At 40.7% G+C, this 24689-nt stretch overlaps 1 long non-coding RNA gene across 1 annotated transcript; it reads right to left on the reverse strand.

Annotated features, from left to right (window-relative positions):
• Positions 1-8503: 8503 nt before the first annotated feature.
• LOC132394391 (uncharacterized) lies at positions 8504-23884 on the reverse strand. Its single transcript, XR_009512308.1, has 3 exons — positions 23420-23884; positions 9002-9192; positions 8504-8760 (listed from the first exon to the last, which is right to left on the reverse strand). It is a non-coding gene; the product is annotated as an uncharacterized LOC132394391 (long non-coding RNA).
• Between the last annotated feature and the right edge of the window lie 805 nt (positions 23885-24689).

The raw sequence follows: 24689 nt of genomic DNA on the forward strand, positions 1-24689 counted from the left end.
AATGGTAGACAGGGCAAAGTCGGATGACAATGTAAAATTGAAGATTAGAAGCCATTACAACTCAGAAAGCTTATTTACTTTGTCACAGGACAATGCTGCCAATGATTTATTTTCTATTTCTGTTTCCATTTCTGGTCACTTCACTATAAGAAGGATGTGGAAGCATTGGAAAGGGTACAGGGGAGATTTACCAGGATGCTGTCTGGTTTAGAGAGTATGGATTATGATCAGAGATTAAGAGAGTTAGGCTTCACTCTTTGGAGAGAAGGAGGATGAGAGGAGACATGATAGAGATGTACAAGATATTAAGAGCAATAGATAGAGCGGACAGCCAGCACCTCTTCCCCAGGGCACCACTGCTCTGTACAAGAAGACGTGGCTTTAAGGTAATGGGAGGGAAGTTCAAGGGGGATATTAGAGGAAGGTTTTTCACTCAGAGAGTGGTTGGTGCGTGGAATGCACTGCCTGGGTCAATGGTGGAGGCAGATACACTAATGAAGTTTAAGAGACTACTAGACAGGTATATGGAGGAATTTAAGGTGGGAGGGGTTATATGGGAGGCAGGTTTGAGGGTCGGCACAACATTATGGGCCAAAGGGCCTGTAATGTGCTGTACTGTTCTATGTACTATGTTCTATTTCAAATTGCACACACACAGAGGAAGCAGTTAAGAGCTAACCAAGAATGTACAGGTTAGTAGGATAATTGGTCACATGGGTGTAATTGGGCAGTGTGGGTTCATTGGGCTGGAAAGGCTGAGTACTGTTCTATATCTCTAAAAAATGACTACATAATTAGGTCTGGAGTCACATGTAAACCAGACCAGGTAAGGAGAGTAAATTTCCTCACCTGACAATATAAAATGAACTGGTACTTTTAAAGACTTCTCTAACTTCTGTTAATGCCCCTCCTCCCCTTCTTACCCCCAGCCCTGACATATTTAGTTGTTTGCTTGTTCTCCATCTCCCTCTGGTGCTCCCCCCACCTTCTTTCTCCTGAGGCCTCCTGTCCCATGATCCTTTCCCTTCTCCAGCTCTGTATCACTTTCGCCAATCACCTTTCCAGCTCTTAGCTTCATCCCACCACCTCCAGTCTTCTCCTATCATTTCGCATTTCCTCCTCTCCCCCCACTACTTTCAAATCTCTTACTATCTTTCCTTTCGGTTAGTCCTGACGAAGGGTCTCGGCCCGAAACGTCGACAGCACTTCTCCCTATAGATGCTGCCTAGCCTGCTGTGTTCTACCAGCATTTTGTGTGTGGTACTTTTAAAGTTATTATTGCAGAGAAGAGCCTTTGTTATTTATCACATCGATGTAAACATTCATCGATTGATTGATTGGTTCTAATATCCCTTGAAACTGATGTCTCTGCCTGATATTGATTAACCGTGGAAAAAAAATGCTTTCTTGTAAAACTCTACTAAGCCTCAAAGTTATAAACCAGACTCCTAGTTAATAAAAAATTACTTGTAAACGGCATATGTGGTTCCTTTATGCATTAAACAATAAATATATCTGGGCTCTTACAAATTGTGAGGTAGTCATGGTTTGGTAATATAGTTGAGGTTTTAAAGCAAGCTGAGCTCCAAATACTCGTCATTTTCAGGTTATAATTACTGATTGCAAGCCTACACATTTTTGCAGTTCGTGTCATAACAAAGTATCCCAACTGGAAACTCTCGGCTAATTATCAGGCTGCCGATTTTCACAGCAGATCATTTGCTGACTTACACTCTTTGCTACTTTGATATATCCATCACGAACTAGCTTCTGTTTGATCAAAGTTCTAATACCCACTGACAAATCTGTTTAATGAAGAGTTTTTAAAAGACATGGAGAGTCTCCGTCTCCGGGGCATTGTTAGTTCAGCACATCTCTGCTCTTCACTCTGCTATCGTCACCTCGCCTGATATGAGTTCAATGCACAATTTGGGTTACTGACCCAAAATGCAAATAAGATGGATTTTTCATTGTGCAAGGTTTACTTGCATTAATAATCATTTTAATCTTTTAATCTTTTCTAAGCCGTGACAGATTTTGCAGTGGCAAATGAGCATTTAAGCATTAACCTACATTGGAACAGCAGCTTCATTGGTTGAGAAACACTTGGGACTGTTCTGATATCCTGACAGGCAATTTATAAATGCAAATCTTTCTTTAACGATATGCCAAGATTTACTTAGGAGCAGGCTTTTTTTTTTCTCTGTCCCTAAACTGACTGCCTAGTCTAAAGTGCCTAGCCATTCACTTGTGGATCTGGGCCTCTCCAAAAAGGTCAATAATTATTACCCATCCCTAGGTGCCCTTGAGAAGCTGATCATGAGTGCCACCTAAAAGCTCGTCAGTTCTTAGAAACAGAAGACCTACAGCACAATACAGGCCCTTTGGCCCACAAAGCTGTGCCGAGCATGCCCTTACCTTAGAAATTACCTAGGGTTGCCATAGTCTATTTTACTAAGCTCCATGTACCTATCCAGAGTCTCTTAAAAGACCCTATCGTATCCATCTCCACTACTGTTGCTGGCAGACCATTACACACACTCACCACTCTCTGCATAAAAAACATACCCCTGACATCTCCTCTGTACTTACTTCCAAGCACCTTAAAACTGTGCCCTCTCTTGCTAGCCATTTAAGCCCTGGGAAAAAGCCTCTGACTATCCACACGATCAATGCCTGTCATCAGCCTATACACCTCTATCAGGTCAGCTCTCATCTTCCATCGCTCTAAGGAGAAAAGGCCAAGTTCACTCAACCTATTCTGATAAGACATGTTCCCCAATTCAGGCAACATCCTTGTAAAACTCCTCTGCACCCTTTCTATAGTTTCCACATCCTTCCTGCAGTGAGGCGACCAGAACTGAGTTCTCCAAGTGGGGTCCAACCAGGCCCCTATATAGCTGCAACATTACCTCTCAGCTCCTAAACTCAATGCCTCGATTGATGAAGGCCAATGCACCGTATGCCTTCTTAACCACAGATTCAACCTGTGCAGTAGCTTTGAGTGTCTTATGGACATGGAACTCAAGATCTCTCTGATCCTCCACACTGCCAAGAGTCTCACAATTAATACTATATTCTGCCATCATATTTGACCTACCAAAATGAACCACTTCACACTTATCTGGGTTGAACTCCATCTGCCACTTCTCAGCCCAGCCTTGCATCCTATCGATGTCCCACTGTAATCTCTGACAGCCTTCCACACTATCCACAGCACCTCCAAACTTTGTGACATCAGCAAATTTACTAACCTATCCCTCCGCTTCCTCATCCAGGTCTTTTATAAAAATCTCAAAGTGCAGGGGTTCCAAAACAGATCCCTGAGACACACCACTGGTCACCAACCTCCATGCAGAATATGACCCGTCTACAACAACTCTTTGCCTTCTGTAAGCAAGACAATTCTGGATACACAAAGCAATGTCCCCTTGGATCCAAGGCCTCTTTACTTTCCCAATAAGCCTTGCCTGGGGAACCTTATCAAATGAGAGGATCCAGACAAGTTTGACAAGAAGGATCTCTGGAATAAAAGAGTTAATGTGCGAGCAGCTTGTGATGGCTCTAAGCCTGAGCTCACTGGAGTTTAGAAGAATTAGGGGGATCTCATTGAAGCTTTTCGAATTTTGGAAAACTTAGACAAAGTGCATGTGGAGTCCTATATTGGGGGAGTATAGGACCAGAAGTAGCTGGCTGGTGGCGTAGTGGCATCAGTGCCAAACTTTGGAGCGAAGGCTCCCAAGTTCAAATCCAGCCGGCTCCCTTGCACACTTTCCATCTGGGTTGAGTATCGAGCTAGCAACTCGGCCTCGTAAAAACAAGAAAGCCTGTTTTAAAAAAAGTACTGTCACAATGAAGTACCGATGACTCCACTCAGAGTTAAGGGCTTTCTTCTTATTCTTCAGAGGACACAGGCTCAGAATAGTGGGGCATCCATTTAGAAAAGAGGGATAACAATTTAGAACAGAAATGAGGAGACATTTCTTTAGCAAGATGGTGGTGAATCTGTGGATTAATTGCCAAAGATTGCCACAGAGGTCAAGTTATTGGGTATATTTCAAGCAGAGTTTGATAGTTTCTTGATTAGTCAAAGGTTATGGCAGAAGAATGGAGTTGAGAACGATAATATATCAGCCATGATGAAATGGCAGAGCAGACGCGATGGGCCAAAATAACTTAATTTTCCTCCAATGTCTTATGATCTTATGGTCTTCATTTAGACTGAAAGAGCAGAGAAAAGATGGTCTATGTAAAAAGGGTAAGGGGAAGGTGTGAAGCATGTGCTGGCAAACAATAGATTAATCCAGGTGAGGATGATGGGAAGATGGGAAGCAAAGGGTAAAAGTTGTGTCAGAAGCTGGGAGGGAAGATGATGGAAGGTATCTTTCCCTTTCAGTCCAGATGAAATGTCTTGTCCCAAAATGTCAAATGCATGTTTGCCTCTACGGATGTTGCCTGACCTACTGAGTTTGTTCAGAATCTGCAGTCTCTAATGTATCCATGGCTGACGTAGTGAAAACTTACAAAAAGTGTCCTTACTAGTAGACATTAAATGAAAATAATGATAATCCATTTGACAGGCAACTCATGCATACACATCCTACACAGGTCGTGCTGTCTGCCACATTGGTCTGGGTTAGTTATCCAAATATATGATATATAATTCATTTTTTTATAATAAGGTTTCTAGACATTCATTGTATTGTTTCTCCCTGTGTCAAGTTCATATAATAAACTACCTCAGTAACTCACAAGACTAGCAGGTTGCAGATCAGAGACTCAGGAGACAGCAATCACTCCAGTGTCACTCCTCAGGGTGTAGCCACCTTGCACATTTTAACTATGGTCAGTGGTTTAGCTGAGTTGAAAGATTATGAGAACAAGTCTCATTTTCAGGGATGATTGTGAAAGCGATGCTCAGGCCAGTGGAATCCCCAGTGTAATTTTGATGAAACACTCAAAGTAATTCCAGATTAATTCTTAATTCCATGCTGATGTGCCAGAGGAAACAGTTCCTATGTGAGGCATTCAACAAAGGCTTTGCCATCTCTCTCATACAGAGAGATATCTCAATACTTATCCTTCATCCAAAATTACTGAATCACAAGTTGTGGACACAGCTCAGTCCATCATGGCTCAGCCTCATCTCCAGGGACAAAGTCTGCATTTCCTGGTGCCTCAATAAAGCTGTTAACATAATCAGAGACCCCAGAAACCGCAGACATTCTCCACCATCATGAAGTTTATTAAGAGGCTGGTCATGGAGTACATGTAGCACCATGGTCCTGAAAAACTTTGTCTCATTTTTACTGTGTACTGTACCAGCAGTTATGGTCGAAATGACAATAAGAAGTGACTTGACTTGGCTTGACTTGACATTAACTCCGGACTCCCAATCAACCACAACCCAGTGTCAGTTGCTTACCATTAAAACAGGTCTACGGCAGAAGCTATCACTTTGGCCCTACACTCAACTCTGGAGCATCTGGGCAGTAAAATCACGTATTGTTTATGTTGCATGCAGCTCAGCCTTCAATACTACAATCCCAGGCAAACTAATTATTCAACTCTGAGACATGGGAGTCAACTGTGTATCTCGATCCTCAACCTCCTGATCAACAGCCCATGGTCATTAAGGATAAACAGAACACCTCTGCAGCCAGGCTCAAGGACAGCTTCCACCCTGCTGTTATTATTGAATGGTTCTCAACCTCAATAAACTGGACTCACGACCTCACAATCTACATTGTTATGATCTTGCAACATAGTGTCTACTTGCACCTTTTCGGTAGTTTTTACACTTTATTTTGCATTCTGTTTTTGTTTTACCTTGTCACTACCTCAATGCACTGAGTAATCTCTATGAACAATATGCAAGGCAAGCTTTCTGCTGTATTTTGGTATATGTGACAATAATAAACCAATTCCCATTCCAATCCCATTTCAATTCTAGGTATGGATAAGTTGCAGCAAATGACTTAAGTGAATCTGACGAAATAGCACTGGTCTGGGTCCACAGCTCTCTGGGAGATAATTCAGTTTATTGATCTCACACCACATTGACTTAGTCCATCTGAAGAGAGCTTGGCAAGTTGCCTGGATGTCTAATTCGACCTGGCTCGAGTCATCTTTACTGTCCTCTAAAAGCTCAGCAAAGAAACCTATTAGATAAGTCTATTGTTCTCTTCTGCCCTGAAGAGCGTTTGCTTGCTATTATCCTTTGCATTGACCCTCAGTACTGTGACATGCTTCCCACCGTCAGCACATTCTCGAAGAAATGTGCTGGAGGCGGAATGAGTTACAGAGAGAAATCGAGCAGGTTGGGATTTTATTCACCGGAGCGTAGGTGAACAAGGGGTGACCTTATAGAGATGTATAAGTTTACAAGGTGCCTACAGAGAGTGAATATGTCCAATATTTCTCCCAGGGTTGTAGAAGCAAGAACTAGAGAACATATGCATCTTCCCACATAATGGGCATTATGAGAGGGAAGATTTAAATTGACCTTGGCCATCACAACATCATGTCTTCGGGGTCTGGACAGTGCTGTACTGTCCTATGTTTAAGATGAAATGGGAGAGATTTATTTAGAACCTGAGCAGCAACTTTGCACCCAGAGGGTGGTCAGTATATGGAAGGAGTTGACAGAGGAAGTTTTTGAGTCAGGTATATTAACAACATTTAACAAGAACAGGATATGGATAGAAAAGATTTAGAAGGCTATGACCAAACACAGACAAATGGGACATCTTAGGTGGGCATTTTGGCCAGCATGGACCAGTTGGTCCAAATGGCCTGTTTCCATGCTGTTTGACTCTCAACATGGATTGATATGGATGAATGTTAGTCATCATCATTCTTCTCTATGCTATTTCCTCCTCTCTTCATTTGCACTGCGTCTTAAACCTGGTCTCATCTCAAATGTTTTCCAGTTCTGAGCAGTAACGTTTCTTCTCTCCCAGCAGAAATAAAGGGCACAGGTTTACCTGAGAGGAGTGAAAATGAAAGTTCTGATGGGCTAGTTTTTCCACACAGAGTGTAGTGATTATCTGGAATGAACTGCAAGAGGAGATTGTGGAGGCAGATTATATTACAATGATTAAAAGGCATTTGGGCAGGTATTTGGAAAGGGAAGGAGTAGAGGCAAACAGGCCTAATACAGATAAATGGGATTAGCAAAGGTGAACATCACAGTTACTGTTGATGAAAGGGGCTGGAAGGGGCCTTTTCTTTCCACTGAGCAATGACTTGCCTGATCTCTGAGACTGCTGACCTGGACTAGCTCCCTGCAAAGCAACTCCATATTTTGCGATTCTTTCATGATGTCAGACCTTACTTCACACCTCTGTTGCTTCCACCAGTCCTTAAATAACAGCTCTCATCCAAAGCTGCTCACTCCAAAATCATTGACTGTAATTGATCCCCAATTGGCATCCATGCCTTTACCTATATCAAGTCACCCACTTCAGAAATTCCCTCTCATAACCACTTTACCCACTCTTTCTCTTAATACCCACTTCTTCAAACAAGTTCTTGAATATTTGCCCTCATTTCTCCTTTTGAGTTTAGGTGCCAAATTGAATTGGATAAGACATCTAGAAACCACTAAGGGGCATCTTGATCGATTCAAAGAAATGGAAGATGTCGTTGAGTTGGAGCACAATGATCACTTTGCAACTGAATGTGAGGGAAAAGAGATAAGTACCTTCGGAAAAGCTCTGCACGATACCCAACCCCTCCAAATTCTCTCTGTCCACTGGATTCTGCTCTTGTGCATACCTCTATTTATTTAATTTATTTATTTTGTGATACAGTGCTGAGTTGGCTCTTCCTGCCCTTTCAGGAACGACACCTTAGCAATCACACAACCCTGATTAACCCTAGCTAATCACGGGACAATGACCAATTAACCTACTCGGTTACCTCTTTGGACTGTGGGACAGAAACTGAAGGACCTGGAGAAAACTCACACATCCCACGGGGGAGACATCCAGAGGCTCCATTTGGAATAGTGCCGGAATTGAACTCCAGGCTCCGGAATGCCTTGAGCTGTAATCGCATTGTGCTAACCCGTGTGTTACCATGGCAACCCGGACTGACTATGAAATCGGAATCCTAATTGACAAAATCTATTGGCAACGCATGCAGCTAACTTGCACTTTTAGTCATCACCATACATTGCTGCGAAGTCCCAGTGGTATTTTACATGAATGGCTTTGTCTAACTGATTGAGTACCTCCAAAATCAATGAAATATCATTAGCTAACTGACCCTGAGAGCAAGAAAAAAAGGTGATAAAATAATTTGAAATTGCTGCAGATAATCCTTTATAAAGACTTCAGTGAATCCCATTGGAAATGTCTGCTGAGCCTCGTCTTAACAATAGTAGGTTGCACACATAACAGAATACATTTTTCTTTAAGCTTTCTTAATAACTCTTCATCACAATGATGCTACAAACACTAAAAATTAAAGGAAATTACATGTCTTTTTATTGGAGGAAAAGGGTTACAATGAATGCGTAGAGTCAGATCATGAAATATGTAATTGTTTCAGATATAAAGGACTTGTACTAGTGCTTCACAGCCAACAGAGTCCTTCCAGCAATTGGAAATGAGGAAACAAATTTGCACGCAGCAAACTCTTCATGATAACGACTAAACTATCAGTGTCAACACTGGCCAGCACCTCAGTGACAACTCTCCCACTCTTGTCTCTGAAGAACTGCAAGGGACCTTTTATGAGCTTCTCAGAGTTATCCTGACAGAAAAAGAAAGTTGCAATCCATCAGGGATAGAAATTCAATTGAATAAATAGTGACCTTAATTAATAGATAATGAAACAGACTGAAATGGAAATCTGGAGCCACAAGAGACTGCAGGTGCTAGAAGTTTATATATTCATTTATTGAGATACAGCACAGAATAGACCTTCAAACCAGGAAATTCCGATTTAACCCTAGTCAAATCAAGGGGCAGTTTATAATGACTAATTAACCTACCAACTGGTACATCTTTGGACTGTGAGAGGAAGCCCATGCAATCACAGAAGGAACGTACAAACTCCTCACAGAAAGCAGTGGGAATTGATGCCGGGTCACCGGTTCTGTAAAGTGTCGCGTTAACCACATGGTGTCCAAATCTGAAACAACACATGAAAGGTGCCGGAGGAACTCTGCGGGTCAGGCAGCATCTATGGAGGGAAAGGGACAGTCAACTTTTCAAAGAAAGGGGGGAAGCTAGCCACTATAAAAAAGTGGGGGAGAAGTGGTGGAGCAAGGGCAGACAGTAAGGAGGGGGTGATAGGTAGGTTGTGGGGAGGGAGAGGGCGAGTGATGTAAGAAGCTGGAAGGGACAAAAGGCTGCAGAAATTGGTCTGTTCTTATCCTCATCAGTGTACAATGTTAGAATACCTGACCTTCGGATTCTGCTCCTAATAATCCATTCCACTGGCTAATCCTAGACAAGATTCACAAAATGCACACACTCTGAACTGCAACATTCCTAAGCTCAAAAGGAGATGAATTTCTGCCCTATAGTTAACCTGCTGCCTGAGTGCTAATTCAGAAAATGTTCCACTTGCTGTGTTCCTTGAACAACAGGGGCTCTTGCTTAAGCTCTACCTTGGTTGTAAAATTCTCAATATTGTTTTAAAGTATTCCATTTCTTTGTCCATCTCTGTTTCAGTAACTTACCCTTCACCCAAACCACTCAAAAACCACTGTTCTCTTTCAATTCTGCACCTCTACATATTGATAAAATTAATTGACTTACCACTGGAAGTTGTGGCTCAAGATGCCAAGTCCAATGCCTTTAAAATTTCCACCCAAGCTCTCCACTAATCTATATCTTTAATGTTATGCCTTTAAAAAATCATTCCGAAGCATTATTCTTCACTTGAGAATACACCTGCCTAGCACCTTTGGACACTTTGCTGTGCTAAGATTGTAAATATAAACTAGTGCTCATATGTGCATCAGCAGTACAACTGACTCTGCCTGATCCATCTAAGTATTTGAATCGGGCATATTTTTGATGCTTTGCCATCACTAGCAGTCAATCATCATCATCATTGTCATCATTATCATCATCAGCATCCTTTTCTTTTCAAAGCACATTTATTTATTATCAAAGAATGTATACATTAGACACCTTGAAATTTATCTGCTAACAGGCAGTCACAAAGCAAGAAACCCAGATAACCAAAATTAAAAAAAAAGACTAGAGAAAGAGAGAGAAATAAAGCAACACATCATGCAAACAATAGAAGCAAGGCAACTGCATCCTGAACTAGACTGAGTCCCAGATCTGCCTCTAAAGCAGCTGGAGTAGGCCCAAGCCAAGCCTCGGTCCCCAGTTCATCACACCACTGGGGCAGAAGCATACAGTAGCAGGATCAGTTCACAGCTTCAGCACCGCAGAGAAAGAAATAAATTCTTGCGGGAGGGTGTGCAAAATCATCCCGATCCTTGCCTCTATCCCCAATATTTGGGCTTACTGCCTATCTGGTCCGATGCTTAAATTGTCCAAGCACAATGTAGTCCACACTCCAGGACTCAAGTCCAGGCGCAGCAACACACCCAAAGCCATTTTTGATCTGAAGAAATTGACTAGACGCTTGAAGCAATCCGACCTCACACCAGGGTGCGGTGGATGGGCATCGAAACTTGTTTGCATCGACTCCTCTCCAAATTGCTCACGACATCTCCAGCAGCAATACAAACTCTGTATGCGACCCCAGTGGTTCGAAGATGTTGTTCCTCACAATGCCCAGCATGGCTCATCCCCCAAGCCATCCTCACCTCTGCCTGCCTCCTCACTGTCTGCGGCATTAGTTCACCACTATTTGCTTTGGAAAAGTGTTATAAGTAATGTTTTAGGTGATTCCCTTGCCTCATGATTTACCAGTAAGCTGTTGCACAAATTCAGTACTGCCATCTTAAACTGGAAGAATTCCCTTCTCCTCCTCCATCTAATTCTCCTCGTCATCCTCCTCCTCCATCTATTTCTCCTCCTTCTTCTCTGCCTCCACCTATTTCTCTTCCCCCTCCATCTATATCTCCCCCTCCTCTATTTATTTTTCCTCTTCCTCCTCCATCTAATTCTCCTTCTCTTCCTCCTTCATCTTTTGCTCCTTCTCCTTCATCTTCATCTTTTTTGGAAAAACTCAGCAGATCAAGACCCATCCGCGAGAGAAAAGAAATTGTCCACATTTAGGTATCAGGACTGAGTGGAGTGGAACGAGTAGTATAAGAGGGTAGGGTGGAACAAGTGAAAAAGGTTCTTGGATGAATGTGGACTGAGGAAGGCTGGCTGACAGAACACAACCTTAGAATGACTTCCTTGCACTACCGCTTTTAAAGTTGCTCTTAAGATCAATGTGAAAAGTCCAGACTCTTCCACAGATGGTGAAGGAAATAGCAGACTTTAGTTAGTAAGGCAATTTTTCACTTAGGCTTTCAAGTCTTCTAATACTTGGGCACAAGGCTCTCAACAAAATACTGAACACTTCTTTCTTTTTTTCCACTTTGAAAAGACATATGGTCACGATACCTAGGAGTCAGTGATGATGTATTTTTTCAAGAAGGCTTTGAACATATCCTTGAATTTATACTGGTGACACACTATTATGAGGAATATGCAAATCAAACTGAATGTTCAAGGGATTAATAAATAAGCTGTGAACAGGGTATCTTCAGAATAGGGAGTGAGCATGTCTGCAGTGTGACTTACTTTTAACTTTTTTCCAGCTTTGTTTTACCTTTCTTTTCTGTCACTCCACTCTTTGCTTTTTTAATACAATCTTTGCTACACTTTATTTCAATTTTTCTAAAGGCAATTACCTTTCACTGTATTTCACTTTTTATAATAATCTGATTCTAACTCATTCTGATGAAAAGTCAATGACTTGAAAAATTAACAGACACTGCCTGACCCATGAAGTTTCAAAGTTCAAAGTAAATTTATTATGAAAGTACATATATGCCATCATGTACATACTGCAATTAATTTTCTTGTGGTCATTCACAGTAAATATAAGAAACTCAATAGAATCAAAGAAAGACTGCCCTCAATAGGATGGACAGCAACCAATGTGCAAAAGCCAACGAACTATGCAAATACAAAAATGAGTAATAAAATACAAAATAATAATAATAGATAAATAAGCAATAAATGTCAAGAAATTGAGTTGTACAGTCCTTCAAAGTGAGAACAGTTCAGTGATGGGGTGGGTGAAGTTATCCCTCTGGTTCAAGAGCTTGATGGTTGAAGGTTAATAACTGCTCTTGAACCTGGTGGTGTGAGTCCTGAGGCTCCTGTGCCTTCTTACCAATGGCAACAGTGATGGGAGAAGTGCATATGACCTGGATGGTCTAGATTGTCTGGTGTTTTTTTAAAATTGCAGATTTCCAGTATCTGCATTTCTTTTCATTTACTGAGTTTTTGGTCATTTTCAATCATTATATCTATTGGTTAAAACAATGGAGTATATTTCAATGGAAATTCCTAATGCTCGTGCTATTAGCATCTCAAACTTTCAGCAAACGTGACTTGAAGGCATGACAGTGGGCAGTGCTTCTTTTGAAGTTTATGGAGATTTGCTACGTCACCAAGGACTTTTACACATTTCTACAGATGTGCAATTGGAAGCATACTGCTGATAGCATCACGACCTGTTATGAAGGCTTCAATGCACAGGATGGCAAGAGACTGCAGAGAGTTGTAGACTTGAAAGTGAGTTTACTTTTTTAAAAAGTGGGTTGTAGAGCTCACAAAGATGATAGAATGCTTGTTGGTGTAACATTCTTAGCACTGTCATCCTATAGATTGTACCATTCATAATATTCTTTTCTTTCCAAGGAGTATAATTACTTATTCTTTTCACTTCTCACTGACCATATAATTACAGCATGCTTTCACACTGTGTTCCCCCACATTTTGGAATGACAAAAGGCATCTGTTTGATGAGCTTTGTGCCATTAATATTTATAAATTTGTCAAATATTTCACTGAACTATAACTTGCCCATCCTAAATATTATTTGTTTGATCAACCATTCTTCATTCTTTATAACCATTGAATGTTGCTACTTTCTGCTGCATGTCACACACCCTGAGTAACACACTTCAGCGAATCCCTAGTACATGGATTCCAGTACCCTCACACTTTACACTCCTTTAACCAGAAGCTTGGAATGAAATCTGGGTTACAAGCCATTAAATAATATTCCTGCTGTGAGATGGAGAAGTTGAAATAATGGCCTGGATTGGACTTACTTGTAGATGGTTCTGTGAAGGAGTCTCAGGTCATCTGCAGTCATTTGTCTCATGTCCCTACATGGTCAAATGTGGAATTCTAAGGTGAACTAGAGGCCAGTAGTTGAGAGCCCTTACTGATGAAGGGTGCATTATTAAGTATCTATAGAGACGAAGGAACAGTTTATGTTTCTTGGGCTGAGACCTGATGGAGCATAGAACATAGAATAGTACAGCACAGTATAGGTCCTTCGGCCCACAATATTGTGCCAATCCTTAAACCCTGCCTCCCATATATCCCCCCACGTTGAATTCCTCCATATACCTATCTAGTAGTCTCTTAAATTTCACTAGTGTATCTGTCCCCACCACTGCTTCAGGCAGTGCATTCCACACACCAACCACTCTCTGAGTAAAAAACTTTCCTCTAATACCCCCTTGAACTTCCCACCCCTTACCTTAAAGCCACGTCCTCTTGTACTGAGCAGTCGTGCCCTGGGGAAGAGGCGCTGGCTGTCCACTCTATCTATTCCTCTTCATATCTTGCATACCTCTATCATGTCTCCTCTCATCCTCCTTCTCTCCAGAGAGTAAAGCCCTAGCTCCCTTAATCTCTGATCATAATGCATACTCTCTAAACAAGGCAGCATCCTGGTAAATCTCTTCTGTACCCTTTCCCGTGATTCCACATCCTTCCTGTAGTGAGGCAACCAGAACTGGACACGGTACTACAAGGGTGGCCTAACCAGAGTTTTATAGAGCTGATGAAGGGTCTCAGCCCAATATGCCGATTGTTTATTCCTCTCCACGTAAGTGGCTAAGTTCACTTATTTTATACTAAAACTTTGTTTTATTGTTTATAAATATTTTCTACTGTTTTGGATTGCTTTCATTGAACAAACTTGTCCAATATTTAGAATGTTCTAACTGTCCTGTTACCACGTTACGAGCAGTTCCAGTTATCTCCAACAGCAGCTCTAAGAAATTTGACAGTGTCAAAGGGCATCAGGGAGGTGTCTTGACTCAGTGTCCCAGGGCACACAGAGGATTACTCAGTGTAAAGAACCTATTGCATCTTATTGGTTCTTCCTCAGATAGTGGTTTAATCAAAGTAGTTGGATATTTTTGAGCAGGGTTAGATGGAGTCTTGCGAGTTATCACAGATATGTGGATTTGAAAAGAGATCAACCTCCAAACTGGAGTGGAGGCAGTTCTCAATCTCAAGGGAAAGAACAAGAAGTGTCACAACCATGGACTCTGCTGTGGGGTCTGTGCTCCTTTGCAAACGCACTGCAAAACAGGTTGGACATTACGCACGCAACTAAGGATATTCTGGCCATTTAGCATTTTATTGTGTGGTAGTTAACTGGCTTCCTCTTGTTTCAGTCCTGTTGAGACTTGAGCAAAAGCAGAGAAATATCAACATTCCCTGCATACTATTGAACTGGTTCTGCAAAAGAAAATTACTGTTCAGATTGATGATGTTACGGAGAGGGGCTTATTTAGTATGAAGCTACCTGCCAAGTCATCGTGTTGGAGTTAGCTTTAGATTGAAAGTTCTAGTTAACGACTCTATTGGCTTAGCATTTATTGTTTTTTTCCTTTATTGCTGCACAGTTCCTATTAAAAGTCAGTGAGCTGTTGATTAACTTCAGTGTCCCTCTCTTAGCACTCAGGCCATTACCATCTCCCTTTGTCAAAGAAGATGGAGGAGAAGAACAAGAACAAGGAACAAGAGATTGCAAATGTTAAAATCCACAACTACTAACAATCTGCTGGAGAAACACGGCAAGTAGAGCAGCAACTATACGGGAAAAGGAATGGATTTGTTATTGCTGCATGGAGTGTTGGGGGGAGGATGGGCTTAAACTAGAGGGAATGGAAACCAGATTGCCGGAACTGGTAGTGGAGGGGCTGTGGAGAAATTAGCTGTCAAGTCTGCAAGTCAGGAATCAAAAAACTTTGAGTATGGTGGAAGTAATATTCTGTACTGCATATATTTCAATGCAAAGGGTATTGTAGGAAACATGAGTGCGTTTAGGGCATGGGTCAGCATGTGGAATTATGACACTGTAGCCATTATTGAGATGATTGCAAGGGGGTCAGGACTGGCCACAGATAGCATAGTCTGGACAGCTCAACTAGTGAGACTTTATGGGTAGAACTGAGGAATAAGAATGTTAAGACAATGTTAATGGGATTATATTACAGACTACCCAACAGTCTGTGGGATTTAGTGGAGCAAATTTGTAGAGAGGTCGCAGACTGTTGCAATAGTAGGTGATTTTAACTTTCCACATGTTAACTGGGACTCCCGTACTGTAAAAGGACTGAATAGGAAAGAATGTCAAATATATTCAGGAAAAGTTTCCGAAATCAGTATATGGAAGTCCCAACTAGAGAGAGTGCAATACCAGATCCCCTATTGGGGAATGCAGCTGGACAGGTGGAATCTAGTGATCATAATGCTATTAGTTTCAAGATAGTTGGGAAGGATAAATTTGGTCCTCAGGGTGAGATTCTAAATTGGAGAAAGGCTAACTTTGAAGGTATCAAAAAGTGTGAACTGTGACAGGTTGTTTTCTGGAAAAGGTAAGAGGGAGGTTTACAAAGGTGAAAGTTTGAGAGTGGAGAGTTTGCATGTTCCCATCAGAATAAAAGGCAAGGATAACTTGGGGGAGATCTTAAATGGAATTTTTTGCATCTGAATTTACTCTGGAGATGGACACAGTGCTTATATGTGTGAAGTAATGAAGCAGTGAGGTCATGAACCCTATACAGATTACAGATGATGAGGTGTTTGCTGAACTAGAGTGGATAAATCTCAGGGGCTAACAAGGTGTTCCCTTGGACCCTGTAGGAGGCTAGTGTAGAAATGGCAGGGTCCTAACAGAGATATTTAAAACATCCTTAGCCACGGCTCTTGTGCCAGAGGACTGGAGGATAGCAAATGTTGTTCTGTTGTTTAAGAAAAACTATAAGAATAAGCCTGTAAATTAAAGGTCATTGGGCCTGACATCAGTAATGGGAAAGTTATTGGAATGTATTCGAAGGGACTAGATATATAAATATTTGGATAGACTGGGACTGATTAGGAATAGTCAATATGGCTTTGTGCATGGTAAGTCATATCTAACCAATCTTATAGAGTTTTTTGAGGAATTTACTGGGAAGCTGATGAAGGCAAGGCGGTGAATGTTGTCTACATGAACTTTAGAAAGGCCTTTGACGAGGTCCCAAATGAGAGGTTGGTCAAGAAGATTCAGCCACTTGGCATTCACTATAAGGTAGTAAATTGAATTAAACATTGGCTTCACAGAAGAATACAGAGAGTGGCTATAAATGCTCATCTCTCTGATTGGAGGCCTGTGACTGGTGGTGTGCTGAAAGGATTGGAACTGAGTCCATTGTTTTTATGTCACCCACATCAGCGATCTGGATGATAATGGATCTGCATATTTGTGAATGACACCAAGATTGGGGGGGCGGGGGGGGGGCGTAGTGGACAGCAAAGAATACTATCAAAGCTTACAGACAGAGTATGAGGGGAAACATCTTCACTCAGATGGTAGTGAGAGTGAGGACCAAGCTAACAGGGTAAGTGATGTTTGCTGGTTCAATTTCAACATTTAAGACAAATTTGGATAGAAACATGGATGGAAGGGGTATGGAAGATTATGGTCTGGGTTCAGGTTGATAACACTAGGCAGGGTAATGGTTTAGCATGGGCTGGATGGGCCCAAGGTCCTGTTTCTGTGCTGTAGTGTCCTACGACTCTATGACTCTATTACCTTTCATCCCACAATGTGGAATTTTGTTCCTTAGTCCTCATGTGAACCATTATGAAATGTTTCAGTCATCATGTCATTGAGCTATAGAGCACGTAAACAGGCCCTTCTGCCCAACTCATCCATACTGACCAAGGTTCCCAGCTGAGATAGTCCCAATTAATGTGTGTAGAGATGCTTCATAATGTGAGTTGTTTTTCCCAATACTGAGAATTTGTGGAAGAACGTCTTTCTAGCCAGAGGGTAGTTGGAATCTTAAATGCATTGTGTGAAGGGGTGGTAGTGGTGGAGAGTCTCACAACAGTTTAATACATGCTGGCATGAATGTAAGGTAAGTTCAAAGGGGATGTGAGGGGCAAGAATATTTACACAATGGTGGGTGCCTGGAATTTGCTGCCAGGGTTGATGCTGAGGCAAACATGACAGAAGTATTTAAGAGTCTCCTAGATACGCACATGGATGTGTCAAGAATGGGGCGATAAATTCATAAAAGAATATTTATGAATTATGAATATTCATAAAGAATTCATAAAAATTGCATTGGCAGTAGCCAAAAAGGCTATTGCAGTTACTTGGAAATTGGATTCATACTTAAGTATAGATCATTGGAAGAATGAAATTTGTAGCTGCATTCCACTGGAAAAAATTACTTATAATTTAAGAGATAAATATGAAATATTTCTGAAAATTTGGCACCCTTATTTACAAAAAATAGGATTAAATATATAGGTGCTCTGAAGACAAATTATTGGTTATCTGGGGAAAGAAATAAATATACATATTAAAGCTATTATGAACTCCATGGAGCATCTGGGGATCTTCTGAAATCCAGACATTCTTTCTTTCTTTCTTTTTTCTTCTTTTTTTCTCTATAGGGATATGTTAGAGGGGAGGGGTTAAGGGGAGGAGGGAAGGGCTGATAATTTTCTTTTTTCTTTCTGTAACTTATTTTGAAAATTCAATAAAAAAAATTTTAAAAAAAGAATGGGGCGATATGGACATTATTAAGCTTGTTTAACATTGTTACTAGTTTAATTAGATTGACACAACTTTATGGGCCAAAGGGCCTGTTCCTATATGGTACTCTTCTAAATGTCGAGATGAGCTATTGAATTACCAATGCTCAGAAGATTATGAATGCAGAGCTGATAAGTAGTATTTGTGTAAATTGATGCAATGGATGAAGCAACTCATTAGTATATACACTCAATGGTGACTTTATTAGATACCTGCAGTACCTAATAAAGTGGCCATTGAATGTATATTCACGGTCTTTCTGGTCCACTTCAGAGATGCTCTTTTGCACACCACTTAAATAACATGTGCTTAAAAATGAATATATTTCCTAGATTACAATATTTATTCCAAACATTACCAATACAACTGCCCCAGATTTTTTCAAGAGTTGAATAAATGTGTGAGGAAGTTTCTTTGGAAAGGTAAGATGTCAAGAATATCGTTGGAAAAATTGACATGTAAATTTGACCTAGGAGAGTTAGAACTCCCAAATTTTAAGAATTATTATAAAGCAAATCAACTTAGATTTATTGCATCTTTTTTTGATGAAGAAAAACAGGCATGGATTAGAATAGATTTAGATAAGATAGGAAAAAATATACCAGAAGATTTTATATATAAATGGGAATCCAAACGGATACGAGAAAAGAAAGAATCTCTTATATTAAAACATTTGATCGATTTATGGAATAAGATAAATGTGGATGATGAGATAAAGAAATATTTATTAGAAAGGAGAACCCTAATTCAAAATAGACTTATTCCTTTTACAATGGATAATCAACTTTTATATAACTGGTTTCAAAAAGGGATCAGATATATAGGTGACTGTTTTGAAGGAGGTATATTGATGTTGTTTGATCCATTAAAGAATAAATATAAAATTCCAAATAACACTCTTTTCTGTTATTTTCAATTAAAGGCCTATTTTATTTATGAGATAAACTGGGTCGAACAATGTTAATGCCGAAACCTAATGAAATAGAAACTTTAATTCAAAAAGGAAAAATTTAAAAAATTTACGTCTTGTATGTATAATTTGATTCAAAAACAGACAATTAAACCAGAATTCATAAGTCAAGACAAAAATAGGAAACTGATTTGAATATTAACATTTAAAAAATTGGTCAAGACTATGTCTTGATATTATGACAAATACAATAAATGTCTGACTAAGATTAATACAATACAATTTTTTTCATCAATTATATATTACTCCACAAAAAATAAATAGATTAAACCCAAATTTATCTGACCAATGTTTCCAATGTAATCAAGAAATCAGTACTTTTTTACACTCAACTTGGTCTGGTTTTAAAATTCAACCTTTTTGGATAAATCTAAGACATTTACTGGAACAAATTATTGGAATACAACTCCCACATAGCCCAATATTATTTTTATTAGGTGATATTGAAGGGATAATACCGGAACCTAAATTAAATAAATATCAGAAAAAAATTATGAAAATTGCATTGGCAGTAGCCAAAAAAGCTATTGCAGTTACTTGGAAATCAGATTCATACTTAACTATGGACCGTTGGAATAATGAAATATAGAGCTGCATTCCACTTGAAAAAATCACTTATTATTTAAGAAATGAATATGATATATTTTTCAAAATTTGGCACCCTTATCTACAAAAGATAGGATTAAATATATAAGTCCTTTGAAGATAAAATTATTAGTTATTTGGGGAAAAAATAAAGATATATACTAAAGCTATTTTGAACTCCGTAGAGCATGTGGGGATCCTCTGATATCCAGGCAATCTTTCTTTCTTTCTTTCTTCTTTCTTTCTTTTTTTTTTCTTTTTTCTTTTTTTCTAGACAGGGATGTTAAGGGGGGAAAGGTTAAGGGGAGGGGGAGAGCTAATATTAATTTTATTACCCTATTATTCTATTCATTCTATGTAATTGACTTAAAAAATTAATAAAAATATATAAAATAAAATAAAAAAAACGTGTGCTTATTTAAGTTACCGTCTCCTCTGGCCATTTTCTTTTGACCTCTTTCATTAACAAGTAATTTTGCACACACATTACTGCTGCTCACTGGATGTGCTTTTTTTCATGTTTTTCTCACCGTTCTCTGGAGAAAGATGTTGTTAAACCTACATACACATACTGAGATCAAAAGGTTGAGCACGGTGGGACTAATGTTCTGAGCTGCATATATTTCTATGCAAGGAGTATTGTAGGAACACAGATGAGTTTAGAGCATGGATCAGAGAGTTGAATTGTTGAAGAGCATTGTAGCCATTAGTAAAACTTGGGTGCAGAAGAGGCTGGACCAGCAGCTTGGTGTCCTGGGGTCCTCTTGTTTTAGACTTGATGGAGCAGGACGAATTAAGGGGGAGATTAACACTAGTAGTAAGGAAAAATGTTCCAACAGTGCTCAGTCAGGACAGACTGGAAAGCTCATCTAGTGAGGCTTTTGGGTGGAACTGAGGAATAAGAAAGTTATCATCACGTTAATGAGATTATATTGGAGACCACTCAGCAGGAGGTTGCCTGGACTTAAGGACTTGAGTTGTAAGGAAAGGTTGAACAGGTTTGGACTTTAGAATGTAGAAGATAGAGGAGAGATTTGGTAGTGGCATACAAAATTATGAAGGGTATAGGTAGGGTAAATGCAAGTAGGCTTTTTCCACTAAAGTTGGGTAAGATCACAACTAGAGGTCATGGGTTAAGGGTGAAAAGTGAAATGTTTAAGGGGAACATGAGGGAGAACTTCTTCACTCAGAGGGTGGTGGGAATGTGGAACGAACAAGTGGTGGAAGCAGGTTAGATTTCAACACTCAAGGGAAGTTTGGATAGGTACATAGATGGGAGGGGAATGGAGGGCTATGGTCCAGGTGTAGATCAATGGTTTGGCACAAACTATATTGACTCAAGCAATTGTTTCTGTGCTGCAGTGTTCTGTGACTCTAAAACCCTGTATCAGGACTGGCAATGGAGAGGGGAGATGGCTGGCATAGAGGGGTGAAGCCTGTCAGCTTACACCGTTCAGCCCACAGATCATTTCAGAAGCCTTTCTCACCATTCCCCCTTCCCCTCCTCATATTAGCTATCTCGCCTCTTCACGTTCACCCTGGTACAGGGATTCAACCCAAATCATTGATAATTCCTTTCCTCCCACAGATGCTGCCTGACCTGTTGAGCTTCACCAGCAATGTATTTGCTATTGAAGAAAAGCAAGAAGAGGAGGAGGAGGACAAGGAGGAGGAATATCCCAGTGTGACTTCAATTAATAGACTAAACTAGGAGATAGAAAAACTTTTTAAAGTGCCCAACTCGAACATTTAAATAGACCACCAGCCAGGATCAGACATACCACCTGGTGCTGAATCTTGGGTATCACGACAGTAACAGCTTATATTTATAAAGTGACTTCAACAATCAGATCTGACAATGGTATTGAATGGAGGAGCAGACTTGATGGGCTGAGTGGCCAGTTCCTACTCCAAATTCCTCTGTTCATGTAATCCATAGGCAGTGAATGCAGATAAAAGACCAGTTCCAGAACAACTGAGCCCTGAAGTTCACGTGAATCTTATATACCAGGCCTTCCAATGGCCGGTCATTCATTTTCTAATCAAGATTTTGTATCCCTCAATATTAAGCACTCATCAGGCAAGATTATTACTGTCTCCCACCACACCATGTTCACTTTACAAGCACTTGAACTCTTTTTACAGTGATTAATTAATGAAGTTAATTAATGAGCTTACAACATTTTCCATTCATTTTAATTGTTTTGTGGAACACCTTTTTAGGATATTAAGCAGCCCTCCAGCATGATCTACAGTATATGCTACATTACCCATGGGGACCCTGTCCTATTCTGCTGCTATAGTTCCTGCTGAAACATCTTCTTGAATCAATACTTAGAAAATGGAGCGATATGGACCAATATGTAGGCAGAAGGGATTTGTTCTGTTTGGTGTTCAGTTATTAATTAATTCAGCACAACATCCTGGATTGAAGGGCCTGTGTCTGTAGTGTGCTGTTCTATGCTTAACCACGCTCAGTGGGTCTCAGGTCCTTGCACTCTGCAGTGATTAGAGTAGCCAATCTAACTGGCTGCATCAACAGCCGGTACGGGAGTGGGAGGGGTGGGCTACTGTGCCGGATCGAAAGAAGCTGCAGAGAGTTGTGAGCTCAGCCAGCTCCATCATGGGCACTAGCCTCCCCAGCGCCTAGGACATCTTTAAGGAGCAATGCCTCCAAAATGTGCGGCATCCATCACTAAGAACACCACCATCATCCAGCACATGTCCTCTTTTCATAGCTACCATCAGGAAGAAGGTAAAGGAGCCTGAAGGCACACACTCAGTGGTTCAGGAATAGCTCTTCCCCTCTACCGTCTGATTTCTGGATGAACAATGAACCCATGAACACTACCTCACTACTTTCTTTATACTAATTCAATTTAATTATTTAATATATATGTACTTACTGTAATTCACAGTTTTTAATTGTGTATTGCATTATGGTACTGCTGCAAAAACAACAAATTTCACAATTTATACCAGCAATATTAAATCTGTGTCCTCCATTTCCAAGAAGGTCAAGATCCACAGACACAAAGAAACTCCACCACCTGTACATTCCTCACTAAGATTATCATGATAGTGAAAGATTTAAAGTGATCTGGGTGAAGTGCAGGCAAATGGAACTAGTCCCAGACCACCAGGTTCAGGAACAGCTATTTCCCTTTCACTGGTTCTTGAGCAAACCTACCCAACCCTGATCACTACCTCAGTGAAGCTATGCCTTGTTTTTTGATTGTTCTTTTTGTTAAGATTGTGTATAATTTATATTTATGTTTTTGTTGTGAATGTAATGTGTCTGATTCTCTCTGCCTCTGATGTTTTTGTTGCACCTGTGCATGCACTTTGATTCAACTTAGATGGGCATCTTGGTCAGCCTGGAATGTTTGGGAGAAGGACCTATTTCTCTGCTGCATTACTTTATGACTCTAAGTTACACACCTTCCTATCTTGTTGATAGTCCTTCACTGTCATTGGGTCTAAATTCAGGTACTCCCTGCCTAATAGCACTGTGAGAGAGCATTCATCAGAATTATTGTCATAGTTCAAGAAGGTGACTCACCACCACCTTTGCAAGGGTATTGAGGGAAGGGCCATAAATGCTGGCCTTACTAATGAAGCCCAGTTCATAAGATTTATTTCTAAAAAGTTCTTTGAAACACCCCATCATTAGTAAGTCTGACTGTAATTGCTGCACCAGTAATGGTACTGTCTTCAGACGCCAAGGGACTAAACCTCTCAAACCTTTCCCAAAATCCTTCCCAGTTCCCTGTCCTTTTTCACAAACTATCATAAAGCCCATACCTCCTCAGTCACATGCACAAAATGCTGGAGGAACTCAGCAGGCCAGGCAGCACCTATGGAAAAGAGCACAATTTATGTTTTTTCGGACAGCAACCGTTCGGCAGGACTGGAGAGAAAAAGCTGAGGAGAAGATTTGAAAGGTAGAGGGGAGGAGAGAGAAACACCCAGGCGATAGGTGAAATCTGAAGGGGGAGGGGATGAAATAAAGAGCTGGGAAGTAAATTGGCAAAAAAGACGGAAGGCCGTGGAAGAAACAAAAGGGGGGAGCAGCAGCAGAGAGAGGTCAAGGACAGGCCAGGAGATAAGGTGAGAGAGGGAAAAGGGGTGGGAACTGGTGAAGGGGAGGGGGCCGTTTGAGAAATCGATGCTCATGCCATCAAATTCGAGGCTAGCCAAATGGAATATCAGGTGTTGGTCCTCATCACAACAGTGGGATATCATGACACATCTGAATGGGAATGGGAAGTGGAATTAAAATGGGTGGTTACGGGGTGATCCCACTTTTTCAGGTGGATGGAGCATAGATGCTCGGCAAAGCGATTGCCCATCTACGTCAGGTCTCACTGTTATACACCGGAAGCATCGGACACAGTATATGATCCCAATGGACTCATAGGTGAAGTGTCACCTCACTTGGAAGGACTTAATACACTCGGCAGAGGATGGTGCTCGGAGAAGCTGGTCGGAGGCTCGGAGGTTCGATGGACTCAGAGTCTGCTGCGGTCGGGGCGCTTTCATTGTGTCTGCGAAGCTGGGTCTGACGGAGCTTTTACTGTGTGCTGAGTCTGCGAGGCTGAGTCCAGTGCCATGGAAGTCCATAGCGGGGGTATTCCCTTCTGCCGCCTGTGTGGGATGACGAATCTATCAGGACCCTGAGGACTTGTGGAAAATGTGTGGTGGTTTCTTTCAAACTTATAGTCTTTTAACATCTTTGGACTATTTTTACTGTGCCCATGGTCTGTTTTTTTTTATCAATTATGCTATTGTTTGCACTGTTGTAACTAAATGTTGTAACTATGTGGTTTTCTGCAGGTCTTGTAGCTTTAGTTTTTGGTCTTGTTTTGTCTGGTGGCTTTGGAGCTCCTTTCCAGGAACGCGCTAAGATGGTCGCGCGATATTAATACGCAGCAGCCTCTCCGGACTCTGGATTGGGGATTGCCAAACGTTATGTGGATTTTCTGGTGTAGTCTGTTTTGTCATGTGCTTTTGTGATATCATTCTGGAGGAACGTTGTCTCATTTTTTAACTGCATTGCATTTGTGGTTTCTAA

This window comes from Hypanus sabinus, chromosome 5, assembly GCF_030144855.1.
Source record: "Hypanus sabinus isolate sHypSab1 chromosome 5, sHypSab1.hap1, whole genome shotgun sequence".
Taxonomy (NCBI): Eukaryota; Metazoa; Chordata; class Chondrichthyes; order Myliobatiformes; family Dasyatidae; genus Hypanus; species Hypanus sabinus.